This window comes from Megalopta genalis, chromosome 11, assembly GCF_051020955.1.
Source record: "Megalopta genalis isolate 19385.01 chromosome 11, iyMegGena1_principal, whole genome shotgun sequence".
Taxonomy (NCBI): Eukaryota; Metazoa; Arthropoda; class Insecta; order Hymenoptera; family Halictidae; genus Megalopta; species Megalopta genalis.
The window spans coordinates 6,470,234-6,495,034 of NC_135023.1; the positions used below are offsets into that span (position 1 = coordinate 6,470,234).

Here is a 24,801-nt window from a genome sequence, read left to right on the forward strand (position 1 = left end):
AAAGTTCCAGTTCCAATAAAACAAGACATTTGGACAGGCATAAAATCCAAGGCCCATAAAAATGTAAACGGTGCAACACGTGCACCGAGCGAAAAATAAGAAATCGTCCGCGGAAAGTTTGCGATTTAATTTTTCACAAACATTCGAGATCGTAAGTTACTGCAAAATTTCGCGATATCATCATCGGTGAGAAACAACAGTTTGTCCGCTAGCGGACAAGACCACAGAGACACCCATAGAAGTCGCAGCGATTTGCGGGGATTTCAACGAATAGAATGAATAGAATAAACTGAAGCCACAGAGGCTCTGCTGCCTCGTTAAAGCGAATCGCACCCCTGGAAAATTACGTTTCACCGTAGACATTCGGCAGTTTCGGCGCTTGTTCGGACAGGTGAATCGTCTGTCGACGAACGGTACATCGTTCGATTAGGATCGCGGAAAAATTCAATGCCCCTCGCGAATCGGTGAACATATTTTCGGTCGTCTCGTTCCACGCGTTTCTATAGTTGTCGAACACACGTGCCGTCGAAACCAAAACTTTCACGGAACGTTTGCGCTGGCAATTTTCACGCCTTTCGCTTCCTACTAAAATATATTTGCAATCCGGCAAGCTTAATTCTAGGCACTCGTTAAAAACTTGAACGTATCTCCGAATGTTGTGTTATCAGTTTATCGAAAATTTTAAGGGTGAATTAAGGCGGGTTCGGGCTGGCATCCCCTGTCAATTCGATTCCTGTTGCAGCAACAGCCCGAGACGGGCGAGGCGACGCTTCTCAGCCGGTTTAATCCACTCAGCCGATGCAATTATCCCATGCACAAAAAGTGCACGGCGCGGCGCTCCACCGAGGAATAATTTATTTTCGATTAACAGAATATGGTTGTCGAACGTGGTTGGTAAACCAATTACCGCGAGACAAAGTGCAATATGGTCCTAATTTTACAGGCGAATGGAACGCAGCACGCGCATGCCTACGGCCCGCGGGGTGGGGAGGGATTTTAATGGACTATTATCACTGCGGCCAGTGTCGTGCGCGTTCTTTAATTGTCTCATTAACTACACGACCCATCGATCGATTTCGCCAACATACCAAACAATATAGTAATCGACGTGCAACGCAGTCGCTGCACCGCAACTAATCGACTCCGTTTCAACTCGTGCCGAAATTGTTAGTTCGAACTACAAAACCTGTTTCTAGACTGAAAATTTGATCGCTCGAACAATCGTATCGCCTCTTCCCAAATTGTCCATTTTCTTACTGTATTGAGATTACGAAGCGTAGAAATCAGTTTTCTACGAATCGAATGAACATCGAGCGACAGTAACGAGGATCGCGCAAAGATTATCATGCGTGCGCGGAACGTGTAAGAGAAATTCCAGATATAAACATTCGCGCGAATGACGTTGCTCGGAGCAGATGTTAAAAAGTCGGATGCAAGCTTGTCCTCGAAAACAGACGTGGCGCGGGTGGCACTACGGCCGTTCCGCGCGAAGGTCGTGACAACGCGGACGTAAAAGTGAGCTCGCATAAATCGTTTACGCTCGGATTTGATAGTCCGCCGCCGTCCGCTGCAAGTTGACGCTTATACCTCTCCAGACACGCCGACAGTCGGCGACATTATTCTCGGGGAGGCGATAAAATTCCACGGATCAGAAGCTGGCTCGCATGTTTCGGCGAATGCGCGAACCGTGTCGCGACTTCCGCGTCCGGAAGATCCGCGTCTCCCGCGTGAAACTCGCAGAATGATTCACCGCCGTTCGACGACGAAGTGTCTTCGCGGGTAAAATAAACCAGTCGAATGGGGAATTTCCGGCAGGATCCGTCGAAACGCGACCTCGAAACGATTCCCGGACCGGGAAAGCTCCGTTAAACTATTCCAGCCAGAAGAATACTCGGAATTCCAACTTAATTCGACGCGTTTTTATCTCTCGGTTCGTCGATCGATGGAAAAATTCCTGAACTCGGCAGTTAACTGTAACGGCAAGGCGAATTTTTCTCTTTCTACAGAGAGGATGGTTGCGAGGAATTACAGGCTCGCAGTTGGAGAACTCTAATACATGAAACAGTAGAATTCGTTCGAGGCTCCGATGAAAAGGTTTTCATGCCGGATCGACCGGGGCAACGTAACGCCTGATAAATCACGAATGATAGATAAGGGGTCGGCTGGCCGGCGGCAGGCTGTGCCATCGACACCGAGCATAAGTTACCCTCCAGGTCGGTGTTTTTCAGCTGACATTTACAGCGAACAAGATAACGCGCCACGCGATGACCGGGCGTTGATCAAACCGTTGAAAAATTACGCTGCGAGCCGATACTCCCGCGCGGTTCCGGATCACCGTAACACTCGCTTGACAAATTCGACGGAAATTTGATAGAATCCGCCAACAGCTGCTAGAGCCGGGAGTCATTAAACGTCGCTGATATCGGCCGGCGATCTGCCGTGAATTAAAAAGCCCACTCGGCCCGATTGTCCGGCGCACGTTCCCCGCATCGATCGTCGGCGATCAGAAATGCCCGACTCGACCGGGCGCGCACAAATTTATTTCTTTCGCGAACGGTGAAATATACGCTGCCGAAAATTGAGCAAGAATTATTCGGTGCATTCGTCAGCCTGCTCGCCGACTATGACGAATGCTGGCCGTTTCGCTGTGCACAGAAATTCCCGACGAATTTGTTAAATCGGCTGACGGAAAAAACCAACGAAACTGTTGCATCGCAAAAAATGTCGGCGACCTAATCGAACGCGTCGCGAACCAAGTCGAACATCGGAGAGTCGCGCCGAGGATCGGGATGAGCGAGCGTAACCCGCGGGGACCGGTCGAACGTGGCGCGTAAAGCATCCAGCTAGCTTCGCCGCAGAGTTCTCGGGTGAGTATGAAATTTATGGCGGCTTGCCGGAGTCGAGGAGAAGGTCGAACGCGTGCAGAGAAGAAACGAGATCTTGAACGGGACATTTACCTCGGCGCTCCTTATCCGAGGAATTTTTCTCGCGCGCGATGCAAGACTTTCTTCCCGCGAAGTGGGCCAATTGCCACTCTCATGGATCCTCCGAGGAAGGGCGAGAGAGACAACACGCGAGGCTTTAAAGCACAGCCACGCCTGCCGCCCCCGCGACGGGGGTGCGCCGCTTTCGAGAGGCTCGCCGTTTCGCGTCGCGTCGCTATCCTAACAAAGCGGCCCGCTGCAGCTGCACTTATGCGCTCGCTTACCTTCGTTACACATCGTTCGCCGGCCGTCCGGGAACTTCTCCTCTCAAGACAGATCAGAAAGCGATGAAACTCTTTGCAGCGGATGGTCCTAGAACACCTGGAGAACGCTCCTACGCGCTGGAAATTCGATTTCCAAGCTCGACGCCTCGACGATATGTGAGGTATTCTAAGGAAGATCGATTGACAGGCTCCGTTTATAAGGTGGAGACGCTGCACGTTTGTTCTGGGACGTTTTTTCTCGGCCGTCAAACACGGTCAAACGAGATCAAATGGCATCCGATTACGGTTACCGAGCTTAGAGCTACGCGACGATGACGATTATTCGATGGAAAAGTGAAAAGAATTGCTTAGAAGTTCGTCAAGACTTACCAAACATCGGTAATTAGAACATTAAACATCGCCAAACAGTACGATAACAATTTCTGGATATATCAATTAGGAGCTTTCGATGTATTGTGCAATACTTTTGAGAATGCCCGTGATATTTATTTGATAGAACGATACTTTTGCACGTTTTCTGATGTCGCAGAAGTTCTGTGACAGACGGAAGGCACTCTCGAGAAAAGTGATTTGCAACCGCGAGAATCCGGCGAATGAGCGTCAGTGTTGAGTCAGACAGTCGGCAGGAATTTAATCATTTCCGAATGGGTCATTGGCAAAAGGTGATGCAGGCTAGATTCGCCGTGGAACGGGACAATTCGCGAGGCACTCGGGAATATTGCACGACAACCGCGCGGGAAGCACGATGGATGCGGTTCGCCCGTTCTGAATAATGGAACGCGCGATGGAAATATGGAATTTTTCCCGCGGACCCTAAACTGTCGGGCTCCTGTGCCAGGATGGCGCTGCTGGAAGCCAGTCGGCGACGTAAATCCTTGACACGAAATCCGAAACTGGTGTCGCAGAAGCAAAAATTCCAAATCCGCCGGCGCGGGGACACGCGAGTTGCACAATGGTGCATGATTTAAATTTTCACGCGCAACCGGATACCAGAATCGTCGACCGAACTGAAAGAGAAGGATCCCGGACAAGGACCATGAATTCCGTGTTCATAGCTAATGAAAGAAGGGGAGACGACGGCGCCTCTCCCTTGTTATTAAATTCTAAAGCAGAAAGCATTGCGTTGCTTGCGGAGCTTTTACAAGCTTTCACGCATTATCCGTCACACAGTGTCGGCCGTAACAAATCCTCGCTAGCGAGATTAGCAGCGGATTTTCATTACGACTAGTCCACGCGGCCAGTAAAGTATTCCTTCGCTGCGGGCTCGCCCTTTTAAGCACGATCCGAGCGATTGCATTCGTACTCGCTCGACGAACAAGAGTTACATCTGTTACGTCGTTCGAGAGAATGTCCGCGACTAATAACGCTGCGGGAGGAGAAAGAATTTTCAATTCTTTTCGACAACTAATCGACGTCCGCTAACTCTCATAAGAAAATTGCCGTCGTAAAAACTGTTCGCTCGGATGCATGCGATTTAATGAAAAATTCCGAGCACTGCATTCCCGGTGCAGGCTTTCCAGTTTCGCTATAGGCACGCACCATGTAGGACGAACTATTTTCCTTCGTTGTTCATCAAAATATTTTTCGTAGGCCGTCCTGTGAAAAAGGATTCAGCGGATGGGAAGAATAACAGGGGACGAGTGTCGTTCCGGCAAAATACACAAACCATTATTGATCCATTTCCTTGAGCCGATTAGCTGCAGTTCCGATGCAAACGAGTTTCGCGACGCGACGCGACGCCGCGACCCAATTTTCAGAGCTACAATCCCCTTCTTCCGCTTCCGGCCAATAATCTTAACCGACTTCGATCGTTGTCGGCGGAGCCGTCGGATCGTTTCCGACGTAACAGAAACTCCTAATGCGCAAATGTCGAAGATGACACTTGCGATATTATCTCTATCGCCCGGCGAGAGAATTGCTTTCTAATAAATTTGTTGTATCATCGGCAAGGTTTACTGCTGCGGTTAAAAAGTGCGGTGACAATTTGGAGATGCCTTTCTTGAACTAGTTTGTCAATGATATTATTTGTATGTGTGATAATTTTACATTTGTTGTCTTACTTTGTTACTCACTGTATTGTACTAATGTGACGGCTATATATAATCTCTCTTTCTATTTCTTTTCTTGCAACGCAAAGTTGTACCCATATAGTACACGATTAAAGTTATTGTAATTATTATTATTATAATGTGACAAATTGCCTTGCTTCTGTATCGATGCACGTTCAGATTACTCTCTCCCTGATCTTATAAAATACAGCCGAATTTCCTTCCTCGAGAAACATGCAAGCTAGCGTGTTTGACGGGAATCGATTGCCTTTGGAAGGCACCGCCGACTTAAGTCAAGACCGGCGCGAAACGGCTCTTTGCCGTTTCGGCGCCTCCTCGGCTTTCCCAGCGGCCTATTTTCCCCGCTGACCGGTGTCATCCGGTTTCCTTCGGCCGGAATACGAATAGACGCTCATCGGGGCATCTGCTACAATTTTTTCGAAGAACTCCCACGGGTCGGACCCTCGGTGATTTCGTTGGGAATCACGGCCGAGTTTCGGCAAGTCTCAGCGCTGCAGGAAAAAAAAGGAACGTGGCCGCGGCTGCGAGCTTTCTCATGCGCACGGAAAATTGAATCCGGCAGCAGACATTGCGGAAACTGTCTTCGGAAAAACTAGAAGTTCTACCGAAAATTACGCCCCAGAGAAATTACCGCAGAGAAACCGCTTCGAGACTTGTTCTGGTCCAGAAGTTCGGCGAAATCAACTTTTCAAAATGTCTGTGCAGAAATTCGTGCAATTCTTTTAAATGTAAAAAAATTTGCCGAAGACGGAGAACGCAAAAAATTAAAATAGCACGTCAGCCATAAGGCAAATATGTGTAGTTGCTATAGTCTTAGGTACTTCAATCTGAGAACAATACATGATGTACGCCAGATACTAGAAAACACGAAAGGATTCGAAGACAGTTATCCGACTTCCCGAAGAAGGTTCGAACGAGAACGAGTGGAAGAATGTATTTAAATCGCAGACACGCGGCTAACAATGTCGTAAAGTTCAGGCGGGCTTCTTCGTGACACCTGTGGGTACTCTTCGGGGAAGAGTGTTCAAAATTCCTGCGAAGTTTGCAGGGAAATCGCGGAAAGATTGAACGGCTGTTCACGGCGTCGGAAAATTGAATTCAATTTGCGTGAATTCTCGCGCGCCGCTATCTCGTCGACAACCTCCGTCGCGCCTCCCCCGCCCGTATAATATCCGACGTTATTATCATTTTTATTTGCGAGGCCGCCGGTCGTGGGACGCTTCGCCTCCTCGGGGAGTCCACTGTAGGCCGGTCATTTTCTTCGCAATCAAAGTTTATGACGTCGTTGCGGATCCCAAAACTGCGAACGAAATGGGAACGACGCGACGGCGACGGTCCGGGAAGCTTAGGCCGGACGAACAACTCGAGGACTCTCGGCATAAAACAGGAATTCACCGACTCCCCTTTGGATGCATGAACCGCTTCGTTCGTGTTCTCTCTGATTCCGGAGTGCCAACGGCATACAAACGGCCAACGAAATCCTTCGTACGCTTCGCCGCGCAAACGACGGACGGAAGATGCTAAATTTCTTGCGAATTAATGCGATTCTTCTTCAGATTCCTCGAATACAATCAAGAAATACTTGGAAAGCAGTTCGATTCATTTTTGTCGCTTTCGGATCTTAAACAAATCCAGCGGAATCACAATGGACCAGTTAACTGTTTTCAACTAACAACAGCTAACTGGTTAACTGGTTAAGAAGAATATATTTATATATTCTTTCGTACATTTTTTTATAGACTTATTAGAGAAATTGCTTCTAAGAAGTTGTAATGTAATGGCATTCAGAGGTAATTAGAAAGCTGATTACCAGCTCAAAGAGATGAGAAGAGGGAAGATATGGAAAATACTTCTGGTTATGAGAAGCTGGAAAAAGGAGATAAAAAGGGACACCATAAAGATTCTACTCTGTCGCGTTATCGAACATCGAGCTCTCTTGGAGTTCAAAGAAAATGTATTTGGCCGGCAAAGATCCGACCGATATAAAAAATGTAATATTCCGTCATCTTTCTTGTTCATGAAAGCGTCCCCTTTTCAAGAGGAAGCCGGCTGCCCTTGACGCGGAAGTATTTCTCCTTTGGATAGACCATCCCGGTTCTCCCAGCGTTCTCGTTTGCCCGTCCTCTCGCCAATCTCTATCGTTCAAAACTGAAAACCGTGAGTTTCCACTCTGCGACAGATAAAAACAACGACCGAAAAACTGAACGTCACTGGACTGAATGGTGGTTCACGGTTTCGTTGCGAAATTGCGGGCACGCAGGTTGAGTGGCAACGAGTTGGAGACCACAATTTTCGAAATAGCGTGAAAATCATGGAGATCCTGAAATTGGGCGAGTCGATCCGGACGCGAACGGACCTCTTTTTGATCCCTAATTGCTGCCTGAATAAATTGAGGCAGTTTAAGTCATCGTCGCGCTCCACGTTCAGTTTTTACCTCGAAAACCAGCACAGAAAGTTTTTACCAATTTTGCACGCTCTCGCGGGCACCACTCGCTCGAATTAATTCGTATCGTTGAAATCGTTGGTCCCGCTAAGCTTCAGATTTTTTTACGCGTTCTTCGAAAGAGCGATCTCTGTAAATTAATTTTTGTTTCCGCGGCGATGTCGCGTTTACGGCGCAGGAAAATTTCCGCAACGGAGAATCTCGTTCCGAGGAATCTTTGCGCTTCGAGTATTCATTTCCCAGCGAGGAGAAGTACTGTGGAATTAAATGAGCAGAGGTTCGATATCAACCGACTGCCGAGATCGCAATAAACGTTTCGCGAAGTGATCCGAATGGTTTGGGACGATCCGACGCTGCTCATATTGTGTTCACGGTCGAATGAAGCGACGCCGGAAAACTTTCAGCCCCTCGATAAAGCTAGACGATATCGAGAGAAAACCGCAGCTGTTTTGTTCCACCCGGTGCTTCGAGATTATGGTCGTCTTTGGTTTAGCAGTGGCAAACAATTTCGGCGGAACGCTTGTTTAAAAATGGTGGTCGAAAGCGAAGAACAAAAAATTGAATCCTGTATCGACGAATCGGTACAGAAGTCAGGGTCTCTGGCAAATCGTTAAAGAAGCATCGAAAGAAGCCAAATAATTTTGAATACAACGGCGAGCGGGGATCACAATGCGGGCACGCGCCGAGTAAATTCATCGGCTTTCGAGAATTAAGTGAAATATCGTAGAACTGTCGGAAACTTCGCGAGTACAGTAAGCCGTGAGAGCTAATTAGACTGTTCGGCTCCGAATGTTTCCTAATTTATCGAAACTCCGGCAGCTGGTTTCACGAACGTTTGGCCGCGATCGCGCAGTAAATTCAGCGGCCCTATAACGGACACTGTTGCAAATAGGGTGCAACCAACAGCATCGCAATTTATGCGAGGCGTTCCCTCGATAAGGGAGGCACTGGTTGATCGTAAGCGTCGAATTAACTTATTGGCGCGCCGATAAAGCGACCCGTCGACACGGTTTTTGGTCGTCGATCACGACGGCCGACCATAACCGGCGCTAACACATGCTCGCGCAGCCGTCGAAACGTCAACGAAACCGATAAGCTCGCGAATTTCGTGCCATCGGAATCTCTCCGGTCCCGAGTCTTCGTAACCTCTCCCGTTCGTTACCGATAATTCCCACTCGCAATTTGTTCCACCTGCTTTCAGCGAACGTAAATGTTGATTAAAAGTAAAATGCGGATATCAATTCTGCCGCAGTCCTCTCGCGAATCGTAAATTGCAAGCGATATCAAAGAAGAAACTTCATTTCGAATCATTTCGCCGGCAGCATTAAATCATCCGCCAGAGGGACGATAAAGAAATGAAAATGTAATTAGATAGAAGTCCTCGAGAACGCTGCATCGTGAAAGGAAGCGTTTATAAAAATGTTTCCTCCTTGCTTTAATAACGTTTTTTTAATCAACCCGGTTCTACGAACTGCTCGAGTTCCTTTCCGCTGCCAGCTGAATCATAAAGACGTGAATTCGTCTAAGCTGGCCGGGGCACTGCTGTTCTCGCGCAATCTGCAGTTTCTTCCGTTCTCACAATATTTGACTATCCTCTAGTATCAGTGTTTCCACGGAGGTCTCTGTTCGCTTCAATTCCCTCGAATATTCTTGAATATGAAACCGCGAGCGGGCGCGAAGCTGGCGAAAAATAACCGGGGAAACCTGCTGTCTTCGCGGCGTTCCAGTCCATGGAGGGCGCGTCTGTGCATCTGTTGCAGGTTGCATGATGCATCGCGGCGAATTACGTCGCAGTTGTACCGTAATAAACTCGCGATGCATTCCTGCCGTCACGTCCACTCCGCGCGAGTGTTGTTAGCAGGACATTGTTTAACCGCGACAGTCAACTCATGGCTGACACTAAACCGCTCGTAAACTACGCTCCCAGTCGATAATTGACTCTTCGTGTAAATGGCTCTGCGATCACTGAAACGAGAACCATCGGGGCCTCGGAACTTCGGAGTTCCTCTCGGAGTCGCTACACCGCCTGTCCGCCAGTTACCGAACAAGCAACTATTGCACATTCATTCGCTAGTTTCGAGCACACGTCACTCATTTTCCTATCCACTGGCGTAATTGTTCCGGTAACTTCGTTTCCATCGGAACGAGCGTCGAACGAACAGCGTTCTCCGCTGTGCGAATAAATAAATAAATTGTTCGATGTTACGTTCCTCGAGTATCTTATCAACTGCATTTTACCTACGATGCATCCATCGTAGCGCACGATCCTCAATCATTTCTGAATTTTATAGTCCGCTGCTAGAAAATGCAACTTCGCGTCGATATTTTTGAATATATTGCCTGCCGTTCCGTGATCGAAATTAGTTGCCGTCTATACAATGGCGAGTGAATCTCGGGAACATTGTTTACGACATTCGATCGAGTCGAACGACTTCTTCGACCATGAGACAGTTACGAGTGGACCGCGGTTTTTATGCGTGACAAAAATGGATTATCAAAATAGAGGACAGTGACAAAATTTCTATTTCAATTTTCTATTTATGAGAAAAGTTGTAATAAGTGACACTTCGGATTCCCCTTTCAACATTAAGCAAGGAAAGAATCACAGCAAGCTCTACACGATTTATTCTGACATCGGCCAGTAGAACGAGTCGCCAACGGGTCGGACAGTTATCAAAATTTTCCTGGATCAAGGAAACGCTCGAGCTCAATTCCAACGAGGATAATCTGCTTCGTCTGGCCAGTAAATTCTCCAGGACACTCGGGAATGCGACTACACGATAAATAAAATCGCCGCGAGGTGTATTAAAGCGCAGAGAGCGTACAATTTCTGGAACGTGTAAGCAACGTATAATCCTTTGATCCCTTGGAAGCTCTATGATTTAATTAACCGGCCCCGAAGTAGTCAAGAATCGCAATGGAGAAGTTTCCGGCCCGTTTCCTGCTGCAAAGAAGCCAATTAGTCGAGCCTATGCACGGAGACCGTCCGCGGCTAAAAGCCACGACCAGGAAGTTCGTATTTCAGCGACCACAATGAAAATATTGCACGCATAATCAGGAATGCAGCACCGGCTCGCGACTGCGCGCCGTTAATATGTAAATTCACGTAGTGCCTCTGGAGGCAAGTAATAGTTGCAGGAGCCTCGGAGGAGATTTCGTTCGATAAATCTTCCGGACAACTTGCCGGAAACAATCTCGCCGCGTGCAGAGGCGAAAATTCTGGTCGAATACGCCGCGGGACTCTAGTAGCATAACCAGGCATTAGTCGGGCCAAAGTATCCGGAGAACGCGATGCTTCGCTTCGAAACCAGCCCCGAGGCGGTACGCGCGCTTTCCGAACTTGCTAAGATTCGAGTGCGATTATTTGACCAAAAGTATGCACGATAATTGACGTCTGAAAAATTTATTTTGCCGATCGGAACATCTGTTCCGAAAATACTATCGATTTCTATCGAGCTTCGCAGACGTGCGAGGATTGCCGAGATTGCCAAACCGAGCGAGATAAAACGATTCTCACTGGCAGACGATTTCACGATTCGACGAGAAGACATCGCTAACATTTTAGCCCGTTTGTTCGAGTCATCGCCCTAATAAATCTCGCCGAACGAGCACAATTTATTAAAGCGAAAAAATTGGATTACAACAGTTCCCGCACCGCCCACGCTAACTTTCCAATCACCGTGCACGGTACCGTGATTTGGTCCGGCGAATCGGTCGAAACACTTCCCAAAAAATTGTTCCGCGCAATCTCTCTTGTTCCCGTTTTGTTTTTTGCCGGGAGCGTAATTAAGTTCCCCCCGACGAACGAGAACAACTAACCACTCGGTGAGCAGGAATTAAATGGCAGGATTTTTGCTAGAGGCGATCGATTATGGAGAGGCAAGTTCCACGGAGAGTTCTTCCCGGATACTCCGTTCTAGTTACACGTACAATTACACTTACTATTCTGATTTATTCGGGAGACGGGCAGGAAAGTACACCGTCTTGCGAACTGTCGTAACGACCTAGCCGAAAGTGGAACGAGCATCCGCGAATGGGGGGAAGCTTCGCTGCTGGTCGTAGGAACGCCAGATACCGAACGTGTTTGCGTCGAGCATCGGTTTACCGGGGAACGATCCGGTGTTCAAGTTTCCCCGTGTTTGCGAACGACAAAGGGCAAGAGAAAGGAAGATCGAGAGAGAAAGGGCGAGGCCTGTCTGAGAGGAGAAACGGGGCCATGTATTCGGGATAAAGTCGAGAGGTTCTGCGCGCCAACTCGGGTCACCGCGATCGACATCCGCCTGGAGGAGACGCGAAACTCTAATCGGGCAAATTTTTCGCCTCGATTAACAGAGCAAATGAAATTCGATCGGCGCCACATACCTCAATCGCGTGACAGCGCTCTAATTATGCTTGGAAAGCACTTTAGTGATCCTTCTTTGATTTCGGATGAGAATTACGGAAGGCTTCCTCCTCCTATGTGTCCTGTAATAACTTGTCTAATTGATGTCATGATCGGGTGATTCCGAAAACATACTTTTTATTTTCTGCGGATCTGTGTTTAAAAATATATGCAATAATTTATTGTTTCGCGTTATTTGCCGTGTCCGTATATGTCGGTATAATGCTGAATGTTCGCCCCAGAAAACCATGTTTCCGAAACACTGACTTGGTAATTATTAATTAAAGTATAACACATCGGAATAACTGTGAAACGTCTCCCGATACTTAATACAATATGTATTTAACTTCGCTCATATTTTGTATATTTCTCGTGCATAAATGTCACACATGCATTTTGCATATTTATTATGCACGAACATCGGCCAGTCTACGTTATTACGTTTTATAAAACCTTACGAAACCGAATCGATCGTTTTAATTTCCTGTGGGAGAAACCGAGAAACATCGCGAAAATTAATTTCATTAAAAGCACCCGCCAATCGAAGTGGCTGTGCCAAAGGTACCGGAACTAATTTCGTGGAAATTCTTTTTGACGATGAAATGTACACACGATCCTGAATTTATCGAACAGTTTTCGGCGCAGCGATCTTCCCGAACCGAATAATTCCATAGCGAAGAATGAGATATGAATTATTGTAATCCCTGCGGAGCCTTGAACGATGGATTTCGAGGGGGCAAAAAGCTACTAGGTGGCGGAATTCATTTCCGCGGCAGAGTTCGGTGAATTAATCGACGAGGGCCGATAACTTTTCATCGGAATCGGGAAACCGGAGTCGCTCTCGGTTTTTATCATTCGTTCATTCATTACGGTCGAATAATATTGTCGCGCGCGGGACGTTTCAATTTATCTGGAAATTGTTGGAGGTTCGGAACTCTGACGGACCGCGGAGCCCGCAGGCTATGGAACTACTTTCCCATTAGCGAATCATTAATTAACGAGTAGTTAATGCAACGTGATACTGGCGAACGTGTTCGCGGCCTGAAAGCGCACATTTCATTCGCGGTAATGTTTACTGTAACCCGTTGCACCGGTGCGTCATATGATAAATTAGCTTGGTTGCATGTGATACGAGTTTCCGGCAGAGTGATTTCACTTCCGACCAGGGGAAACGAAAGTCCAAAGAAACGTTTCCACTTCGCTGACTCGTCGGATGCGCCGGGCATTTAATTCACGTGCAATTGTACGATCAACGGACGTCTTTGAAGTTGTTCTTCGTTCGCTACATCGAACCACGACCGCGTAAAATGTTCCAGCAACGATCCAGCAGAGTCGATAGCCTAAATAATTACATTTACTCCATTCGTCGCATTAAATAATCCAAATTACGTACTTCCAAAATTTCACGGTGCTCGAGCAACTTTCGCGAGACAAGTATTCGTATTTTATTTCCCGACAATTTCACCTAACGAATTCGCATTTCAACAATTTCCGGAAGAGTGCTTCGAACATTTTTACGAGAGAAATCGCTCTGTCTGCTCGAGAGTTCACTGATAAATCGTAAATATATTCCTCGAGGGTGTCGACCAGTGTTCAGAATTTAACTTCGCGGGAATAGTCACGTTCTGGTAAATCGAATGTCAGCTCGAACTATCTGTCAGTGACTTAGAGTGCGTTAAAGGAAGAACTCCCGACAATAACTCCCGGATGCCGGTAACAAGCGAGAATGCTCGAAGAACATCATGTTGCCCACGTTTCCTGACTAGCTTCGTTTAAAGTACGGCTGTCCCGGCGATGTAAATTGCTGTATTATATTAACGTTGCATTGGTGCAGCTTCGCAGCCACCAAAGACCTCGCGCATGCATTACTTTAAACGCTACCGACTGCGGTTTACATTTCCGGTAGCTTCCGCGAAAATGGTAGACGAGAATACGAGCAAATTCGTCGGTTGTGTTTCGACTCTTCCCGACGCAATTCGCCATTTAATTCCTCGATACTGCTGTTCGCGACGCGACGCATCGTCCTCTTCTTCGAACTGCAATTTATTCAATTTTCAATCTAAACAGAACCGAGACCGACGAAAACATGTTGGAGGAGGAAGAGGAAGGAATATGCCAGCTTTCTGGCATATTAAACACAGTGGCGGAGTCTACGCGAACCGGTCGGAAGAATGACGAGAATATCGTCCAATCTTCTTGCCGTGCAATTTTAATGAAACTTCGAGCACAGATCCTCGAAGCGAGGGACCGGAGATACATAAAAGACCGGTCGAGAAAGGTACGGAGGAAGATGGTACCTAATTTTGGGAAACTGATGCAATAAATTTCCAATAAGTTCAGCCAGTGTTACGCGTCCTAAAAAAAAGATGGCATTCGCAACAACTAGGACGCGACAGCTTCGACAGACCTGACAGAACTGTGACCGTAAAAAATTTCCCGATGAATTATAGAGCGACTGGCGCGACCCGAGACGAGCCGGTTGCCGTACAACGGACACCCCCGCACCCGGAGAGACTGCATGCTCGTGGCGTCCCGAGGTGTCGAGGCAAACGTGCGACAGAATTTCCGGCTGTATCGCTTCCGGTAGCGGCCGCTCCGGTTTATTGGCTTTTTAGGTGGGCCCGATATTGCCTCATTTCCACGCGACCTTCGACGAGAACGTCGCCCCGCTCTCGCTGCCATAGTTTGACGCATGGTTCGAATCCGCCCAGCTCGTTTCTCCGCTGAAATATTCAACGAGGTCCCATCCGACGCTGGATCCTCGGGAATAACGATTTTATTTTTCGACGAGCCCGGGAGTATCGACACCGCAGACTCTTCGCGCACGCAAAAACTTCGCCGATGAATTTTTGTCCACGTGCCAGCTATGCTTGCCAAGAAAACACAGGGGACACCGTTGGTAGAGCAACGTTTAGCTTTTTAATCGGACCAGCTACTCCGTTCGCGTTAAACCGCTCGGACAGTCGCTTGGATTAGAAAACGAGCGGAACGGTGTCAAGGTGACGCTGCCAAAGTTTCCGCGTCAACGATCATGGGACGAATCGCGAGGTTAAGGACGACGGCTGTTCGAGAGCGAGCTGAAATTACATCGCTCCGACTGGCGAATGTTAGACGGTAGTGCTGTGATTAAGGAATTTTGGACGTTCGATGGAATAGATAACGACCGCGATATTCCCAGAATAAAAGGGAAGATTCAATGTCGAGAAGTTCCCTGGCACGAAGCGAGGCGATCCGTTCCAAGGAACTCAAGGTTTACAAACTTTTAGCAGTCTGGAAAAATAACGAGCTGAAAGAAAACGACGATCGGGAGTTCGCGGCGGAAATAGAAAACGCGACTCTTCCTTAGAAATCACATAATGTTTACACCACTCTACGACTGGAGATTTCGACCCAATTCTACTCTGACGTCGAAGGGAGATTTGCCGAAGCAAACCGTATTCGAACATCGAGTTCGACCAATTGATTGTAAACTTGGATGCGGAGATTCGTCGTTTAGATTATGATCTGTTAATTAGGAGATCGAAGTATCGATTGATCCGAGCGGGATCAGAGAAATATCGATCCAAACGAGGATTCGCTGGCTGAAAATAAAATCCGGAGAAACAATTGCGTTCTTAACGAGTACACGGATATCCAAGTTCCAGCAACATTCCAAGAGGAGAAAAGATGGAGGGAAAAGATTGATAAAATGAAGGATTGTGTACTAATCCCGTTGGGACATCGATCGTGTATAGTAACATGATCCATGCGAGAACTCGACCAGATAAAAGTGGAAACCAATTTCGCCCGTGTGGTACGTGACGCTCGCAAGTAGTATAGGCACGTGTATGATCAGCCGCTCATTCATGAGACTCCGCGATGCTATTCGTGATTAATCAAACGACAATTTCGCACGCTGCGTGCACAATTGCGCGGGACTAACAAAGTATTATATACGTGCGCGGTCTCGTAACGTATACATTTAATAACTGCCAATTAATAGCTATTCGAAGTTTCCGTCAAAAGCGAACCGCTGCTCCGCGCTTCGAGTTTCTCCAAGATGTCACTGCTCGGTCGAATCTTGTGCAGGAGTCGGACAGGAAGACGTAAGGATCGCATTAAAGTTCGTCCAACATTTCGCATCGCAATGCCTCACAATCCGAGTTCTCGAAATGTCAGGATACGCTGGGACACGGATAAATTAAAAGTTTCTCTGTTAGAAGACACCGGTAAAGATGAATACATTACACGCTACACGGTTTTTGTTCGTTCTCGCGTGAATTGTCCGTCGAAAATATCGTTTGCGCAGAGGGCAAATTTAAATTAAAATATTCCTCGGAGCATCCTCGTCGAAACGAGACGTCAAATATTAATATCGCGCGTGTCTGATCAATGCTGACCGATAGCACTCATTAAAATACACGAATGCAGAGAAGAAATTTCTACAATGAATTTTCCTGCGCGCCCGAACACGCTCGGCGAAATAAATTGTATGAAATAAATTCGTGAAATGTTTCAAATATTTTTACCGGCCGCCCGACCATTCCTGGCCGACGCTATTTACCGGAATAACGAACAAATATCAAAGGAACGTTTCAAATAAATTTTCACGCGTGTCTGGCCACAACCGACCGGTGCTAGGCGCCGGAATAACACGAGGATGCCGCAGCAACGTTCTACAGAATTTTTTATGCGTCTCCGACCACAATCGACAGAATAAAATTTACATCAAATTCGTTCGTGTGTCTGGCCACGGCTGATCGATGCTACTTGCAGGAATAATATGGGGATACCGAAGGAACATTTTCAATACGGTCGTGTATTACCACTTGTATACTTAAATAACGCTCACCGAAATGAAACCCCGAAAATTAGTGGCTGACAATGATCTACCTGTACCCCGACTGACTCGCCACTCTGTGTGTCGCACACGGTGCAGCTGTCGCACATTTCCGTAATGAATCAACAGTCCGCGAAGTATCGAGTAAATTGCTGCGCGCTGAGGCACGCGTACCTGTTGCACGTCACGGAATCGGGTCATCGTTAAAACTAGACAAACTGTCGATAAAACATCAGGAAGCAGGAGAAAAATGACCGGGAAAGCCGGCTCATTGGGACAACTTTTTTACCCGATAAAATTTCCATGGGATCGTTCGTCACTGCCACGGAAATCGAACGTTTCCCCATTGTAATCGACAAACTTCCCCGCCCTCGAGCAGAAGTCATTAAAGATTCCACGCGCGAAAACACTGCTCGAAAACAACGCGTTTCTCTGTACTGCTCTTCGATAAAAGTCGAAGAAGGAATAGTCTCTGGCGAACGTTTGGATATCGATCGGATCGATTGAAATCAATTCGGTGGTTCCAACGGAAGGCGGTCGACCGAATCGGAGTTAAAGGTAGCTTCTCGCGCCTCTCTGGCTAAAATTACTTTCCAAATGAACCCCCGAAGACGCGTGGCTAGCATCTGACGCCAGGGAATCCACCGCCGACTCGGAGATCGAAAGGGATCGAATTCCGGAGGCGGCAACTCCCGGAATTAGTTTAGTTTCCAAGCGAATTCGCTGTCATCTTTTCAGATATTTTCGGAGCTATTAACATCGGAATCGTCGAATCGATCAAACTGACGTTACAAGAAAGGAGCCCGAAGAAATATTACTTCAACTAATGGAGCCATGTGTTATCGAGCGGGCTGCAGTTTCCTTACAAATTCATCCCTCTCGCGTGATCCATCCCTAAATTCACGGTATCCAAAACTTCTTCTCGAGCTTCGAACCAGAGACACGGAAAAATCTACGCGAAGAAAGTTCGCGAACGAACCCTAAGATCAATAAGTAAACTGTTACAAAACGCCGCGATCTTTTACATAGAAAATTCATAGCGATCCATCGACGGATCTAAACCTCGCAAGTGAGAAGAAATTATTTTTTTAAGCAGAGAAGGGTACGAAATTGGGCGACAACGAACGCAACAAGAAGCCTGAGGGCTCGGAAAGGTAAACAGATGGATAAGGTTAAATACACTTTGGAATCGGGATCCATTTCCCGGAACAGGATCTCGACAAGTCGCGTACGCGCCGAAGTCCGGCAGAGCTTTCCTCGGGAGTGTTTCTCAACACCCTTCGAGTTTGCGAGCGTATTATGTTTCTCTCGTTCGGTAAACGCGACCGCGGAGAAAGGAGAAGGTGTTCTTTCCATGGTGTAACGAATAAATCTGTCGCGTTGCCTCCCTTTCCCAGTCTTTCCTAGCCAGGTAATTCGATACAGGGCGAAGTCGGGTTACGAACAGTGGCAGCACATCGGAGAACAAAGGCGGCGGATAATAATGGTGAATTACCGCGGGCGCACTTACCGGAAGCATGTTCACCACTCTGGAGAATGATTCCAGCCCTGTCGGAATTTTAAACGATATTTTCAACCGGTGGTTCCGTCTTCCTGGAACTCCGAGATACCGTGGACACAGGAAAATTGTACAATTCGAAGCTCTCTACTTATCGAGCAAACACGAAGCCACCGGTAGTGATGGTTTAAATTTATACAGCGAGCTATGACGGAAGTGCTCGAGTTTACCTAAAGCGTCCGAAAGCCTCGGAAACGCCATTTGCGCTTCCTCTATTAAAATTTCCAGGATACTCGCCGACCAAAACCACCGAAGCGTTCGGAAGCCTCGAGCAAAGGCGAGATCAGCAAATAACTATCAAAACTATGTGTCGAGAGAAACTGCCGCGGCCGCCGCTTATCCTGCATTTTGCATTACTTCCTCGAAGCAAGAGGAAAGAGCCGGAAGACCGGTGTCTCAAAGGATAACGATTAAAGAGATCCGGAACTCCTGGAAAATTGATGCCGCGTCCCGAGGGAATCCTTCTATACAGCTTCTCGACGGACGAATTCGAGGGACGAAACCTTACGTAAATAAGTTAGTACTCCTTTCGTCCGAAGCTCGTAAATTAGACGATATCTCGGTCGTTGATTTCGAACCAAAAAACAGACGAGCCGTTCTCCGCTCTTTATATTCCCGTTTCTTTTCCACCGTTTTCCCTAACGGTGGTTCACCGGCTGTAGCTCTAAACACTACTCTATCACTTTCAGCATCAGCGGAACGGCTCGATGCATTAATATTCCGTTTGCCGTGCGTGCGACCCACCGCCGAAGCTGCGGAATTTCATTTCTGCGGCGAATGAACCGTCGACGTTGACGAAAATTTACATCCCGCGGCGGCCCCTGCCTGGAATACAAAAGCCCGTTACCGTATATCGGCGATTTTATACCGCGTAAAACAACCGGCGACCGACTCGCCGACTCGCGGAATTAAAAACCTCGACACGCGGAGCCGCTCTCGTACACGGATTAAAAGGAGAGCCCGGCATCGAAAAAGCTTCGTACATCAAATCCAGCCGCGAGCATTCCTCTCCGCGCCGGCACAGGATGAATTAAACCACGCTAGTTTATGCAACCGTTACCCTTATTCGCCGTACGCGACGGGATAAAGCTCGCGGTTAAAATCTGCAGAAGCATCACAATTGTTTGCAGCTTGCCAAACGAAGCGATGCCGGAGAACTGAAAATTTGTAATTCTTTATGCGGCCGCAGCAGAACTCGAACAATTCAACGGAATAAAAACTTTTCTACCGGACGCAAGCTGCAAGTTTGCGGTTCACCCGGTACAGTCGAGTCTCGCGGACGTGGCAGCAGCAGCAGAGAGTACCACGGGAACGTACCTTTCGTTGCACGTTCCGGCCGCGTTCGCTAACATTTAAAAGAAATAAGGAAAAGTTCGCGGGCTGTCCGCGCTAAGAAACTCGGCATTGTTCGATGGAATACTTTCCAAGGACATTTTCTGTGAAAACAGTTCGGAATTGACAGAAGCTGTGGTTCGGGAAAGATTGCAAAGGCCTCGGGGCGAGGATCGACGAAGTTTGAGGAGAAGAGGTGGAGGAGGAGAAGGTGGAGGGTCGAGGGCGCAAGTTGGACGGAGCAGCGCGAAACACAATAATCGAGCGGAGGAAACGAGGAAGAAACTTTCGACGTTCGCCGGGCGACATCATTGGCAATGAAAGCAGCGTATTCAGCGGACGATAAATTAAATCAAGCTCTGTTCGCTCTGAATGGTGAGCGGGCACGCGATTACGAGAACGTGTTTGTCGGTGGAGCAGTCGTTGTCCGCCTCGCCTTGCCTCGCCTTGCCTCGCCTCGCCGTGAGCCGAGCGGATTAAGATGTTGCCGCGTGTAGACCAATAAGAGAGGACTCTCGCTTTCCGCCGGCGGCCCTTTGCTCGACTCGATCCCTATTTCTTAAGGGAGCCGCCGGACCATCTCGAGGGCTTCTTTATCTCGCGAACGAGAAATTAAAGGGTCGAGGGTAACCGGTTAACGCTCGGACCGCAACGAAAATATTTCCTCGCGTAATTGTCCGTGCACGGTAAAACCAAGTTTCAAGCACCGACGGGAGAGCGTAATTCGCTTTTAAAGGATACCGAGCAAGTTCCTGGCACGACGCTTCCAAGCCGGAATGGAAACCGCTTGGAAAGAGAATCGACTCTTTCAGGTTCGACCTCTTCATTATGTTAATCCGAGCGCGAGGTTTCTTCTGGCTAACCTTCCGGCGGGATCGTCGATGCACGGTATAGTGCTCCTATCACTGGAAAGATTCTAGAAGGGTAGAAATGCAAAGTTCTCGATATGATACACTCGAGGAAAGGATCGCCGGAAACTTCGTTCATTTATATTTTCTCGGCGAATTTTTATGCAAGCGTCGCTTCGCGTAACGCGGGGAAATTTTAATTCAATCTTCTCGAAAGCACTAAAGCTCCCCTAAAAAAAAGTTTCTACATTCTATTCTTTATTACTTTTACTCGGGACACACTGCCAGGCTGCGCCCACTTTCTTGACCATTCTTTGTCCGTAGCATTAAACCTTTTTGTTCCGCCGAGAGTACGTTTGCGTTGGAGCCGCGATAAAAGCTGTAACAGCATGAAAGCTGCGAGAATTTCTTTCTACGGCGTGTTTATAACTATGCTAATAGTCCAATTTCAGACATCTCGGGTTTCTCGGCGATGGGCGAGATATCCGGCCGTTGCTCGGACGCGAGCACTCCCATATAAAACAGTGAAATATGTTTTCACGTTTCTTATCGTTTATCGCAGTCCCCGCATAAAAACGTGCCCCAAATCACGCGAGCTATAAACTAGTAAATCAGCGAGAAACCGTGCCTAGACGAATCGAAACAGAGAGTTCGGCTCGTAAAGGCAGATTCGATCGCGAATGCCGGACGAAGACTGACCAGTGACGAGACGATCGACGAGCGACTGACCCACAGTGACAGTAAAACCGAGGCGAAGTTCGCGCTCGTGCACGAGACAAGTCGCAGCCGATTCTCGGATACGTAAATTTAGAACTTGGCACAATTCGATTTTATTTTCATTCGGGCCAGAACGTCCCGGCGCCGCCTTGACACCGGACTATCTCTCTCCCTCTCCTTCTCTCTCGGCAAGAGACATGGTGTCTCGATTTCTTTTCGACCAAACAACATTCGGTCCCAATCGTTCCTCCACGGACGAATCCGCCAAATTCTTATCGAGATACCTTATCTCGGTGTCATTCTATTCCACGCGGATCTATTTAGCTCTAATCAGATTGAAACTTTTTTACGGCCGCTCGTAAACTGCATGGTCCAAGTCCCGATATTTTGGCGAAAAATAGTAGCGTTGCTTCTAAGTAATTTTTTATAGAGCTTCGTGAGCGTAGAATAAAATATATTTGTCTACGATCGACCCATTTCCGTCGTTAGCGTCGAAAATAACTGTTAAGTATCGGGTGGTTTGTCAAAATAGCGCCACTGACTGATTTATCGCTACGAATGCTATACGAAACAATTATTATTAGACTGCGGATTCCTTTGCAAGATACAAATGTTTTATCTCAATTATAGGAGACATAAATTAAATACTTCTCTTCTAACGATATCAATAAATTACAGAGAAAATAACAGCGACGTTCTGAAATGATTCTAATATCTTTAGACTTCGATATTTTATCTAGGTCACTTTTATCACAAAGACATAAAATCCACGGTCCAATCATTACACGTTTCATTCTTCCCTGCGATGCAAATGAGTTGAACGAAGGTTAGAAGACGTGCCCGTTTACGTTTCAATCTCTTTATAAAATATTCGACAACGGAAGTCCCGCTTTATGAAATTTCTCCAAATCCGTGATTACTCTCTCGGACTATTTTCCAGCTTCGCCGAGCACAATTCTCGCAGGATAAAAATTCAACCGACAACAGGAAACGCGGAATGCGTAATACTCCCGCGACAAGAGCAAAGCAAAGACTTCGTTGATTTGTGTTATATCCCGTGGCTGTGAAAAACGGCGCGCCGTGATTCATCGTTCTCGGCGGAGAAAATGTCGCGAAAGTTAGCATGGCGAGAAAAAGACTCGTGTCGTCCCGGCGGGGTGGCCACGGCGGAGGAACAATATTTACCCCGTAGAGCGGGCCAGTAATTTCTTCCTGAAATTTGACAGGCCGTTACCGTGACCGAGCCCAAACTGGGGAGCGACAGCTTAATTGCAGTGGACGGCCTCGATCGCGAAACGAGGCGTCGAAAACTCGCAGCTCGACAATGCCCTGGAGGCTCGCGTTCATAAGGGTGGGCCCAGCCTGTTGTTTCGATAAACGAGACACGCTCGGGCGAGACAATCGATCACGGGGACGCTCGTGTGACAACAGAACGACCATAGGAAAAAGGAACGAGCGATCACTTTTACAGCCTCGCTCTCTATCGAGATGAACGGGGCAGACCGTGGAACGCGATAAATTCGGAACGACGAAAACAGACTCCGGAAATGAATTATTACGACCGCACGATAAACCCGCGATCATTGTTTCATGAGATTCCGTGTGGCGGGACATCGGACGATCTATATTCCACATTATGGCGGATGTTTATGCCAGCGTACGCTCGACCAGACAAGTTTCGGGAACTCGAGGCAATATTTCAGTTCGATTCCAAGGCCGTCGAGAAACAGAAAAAGGCGGACTCGAGGAAAAGCTTATCGACTCGTTGGCGCAAGGATTAATCCATTGTCGTATCATTTTCTTCGTAGATTACAAGTTTCTCGATTGCAGCAATTTCTTAGACGAGAAAGAAAATTCATATTTATCGTGTGCCTAAAAATAGAAAGTAGCTGAAGAAACCATTGTGGTAGAAATTGTGAACGGACGTACTGCAATATTTGCTGAGATTATTAAACAGTATTTTATGTGAATATGTGGAGTGAAAACGGAGAACGTATTTGCCCGTTCAGATTAAAGAAATGTATTAATTTCGAGCGTGCTCGCGCTGCACTCCAAATTGGGGGACCCTAGATGCACCCCAAATTGGGAGACCCTAGATGCACCTAACTGCACCGGTTGCCTCAACAACGATCCTCGACGAGCCGAAGGTTCGCTTTAATTAATGTACTTCCTGTTACCAGAGATTCTTGGCGCCCAACTATTCTCTGGAAACTTACGATGTCGTTTCGACCCGGATCACGGCTGCGTCGCAAGAATTAATTAACAAGGAATTATGAATAATGTTGAGGCGAAAATGTATCGGAGTGCTGAATTCGGGGCTAGGTTGCCTCGGATCGCTGTAACCAATTCAATTATTCGGCGTGCTAAAACTATTTCTCTCCCCGCCGAGCCTCGTATCGGGAAATGGCTACGGACCGATGTAATAAATTCAGCCAGACAAGAATTCCTAGCGAAGTTTCTTGTTCTTCTGATTAATCTGATACGTTGCCCTCTCTCCGCTGAGAAAGTGCATTCGGTAATTTATACCTTTTTCCGCGGAACGAAGGAATTTTCATTTTCATTTTTCACGATCCGGTGACTGTTCCCCGTATTTTATCGTTGAATTTGCCCACCGAAGTTGTGTGCCAATATTTTTATTTTTTACGAGACCAGGTGAAAACTGCGATTGCACTTTCACAGACTGATAATTTTACCGTCCACCGGGTGGAAGCACGGTGACTCACGGTGATTCGATCGCGATAAAATTTCGGATCGACCGTAAAACGTCAGTTTGCTGTTAGTGCAAACGCATATAAGCGTCGCAGGAAATTGATGGCTCTGTGGATCGTTGGTTGGAGGAGAGTGTACGATCAAATGTACGAGTCATCGAGTGATGTCAGCTTCCTTCGAGATTATTGTTACGTATATTGATTCATCTACTACCGATTTGCGGCGTTACCAGGTCGAAAGGCCGGGCACCGAGCCAAGCAGTTCTCAAAATTTCCATTGGTACAAGTGGCCGTTGCCTTCGGCACGGGAGAACCAATCTATTTGAACTAACCGTCGATTCCACCAAAGATGGCTGACCGGGCTTCCCAACTTAGATTCTCCGTTTCGCGTGGCCAAAATTCGTTAGCGTCGACCACGCGCAAAATTGCCAAAAACTTCTGGAATCGCGATTAGAACCTGCGCCGCGTCCAGGATTACGGGTCTCTTTACCGATTCGTAAAAACAGCAAAGACCACGGAAATCTACGATGTTATCAAATATCTCGAGCGAACCGGCGCGAACGATATTTTCGAAAATATCCAACAATTTCGCGATCGGCGGGATTTCATCGAATTACGTAGAAAATATTGCAGAAATGAGACTGAACTAGGACAACCTTTGAGCATTCTCATTATAATGTAAATTGAACGAGCGTGTACGACGTGGCTCGGTAGAAGC

The 24,801-nt window shown here is 47.4% G+C and overlaps 1 protein-coding gene across 6 annotated transcripts in view; it reads right to left on the bottom strand.

The window, feature by feature from the left end:
• LOC117226228 (QRFP-like peptide receptor) overlaps window positions 1-24,801 on the bottom strand; it is a 67,129-nt gene that overhangs the window by 25,488 nt on the left and 16,840 nt on the right. The window lies entirely within an intron of this gene.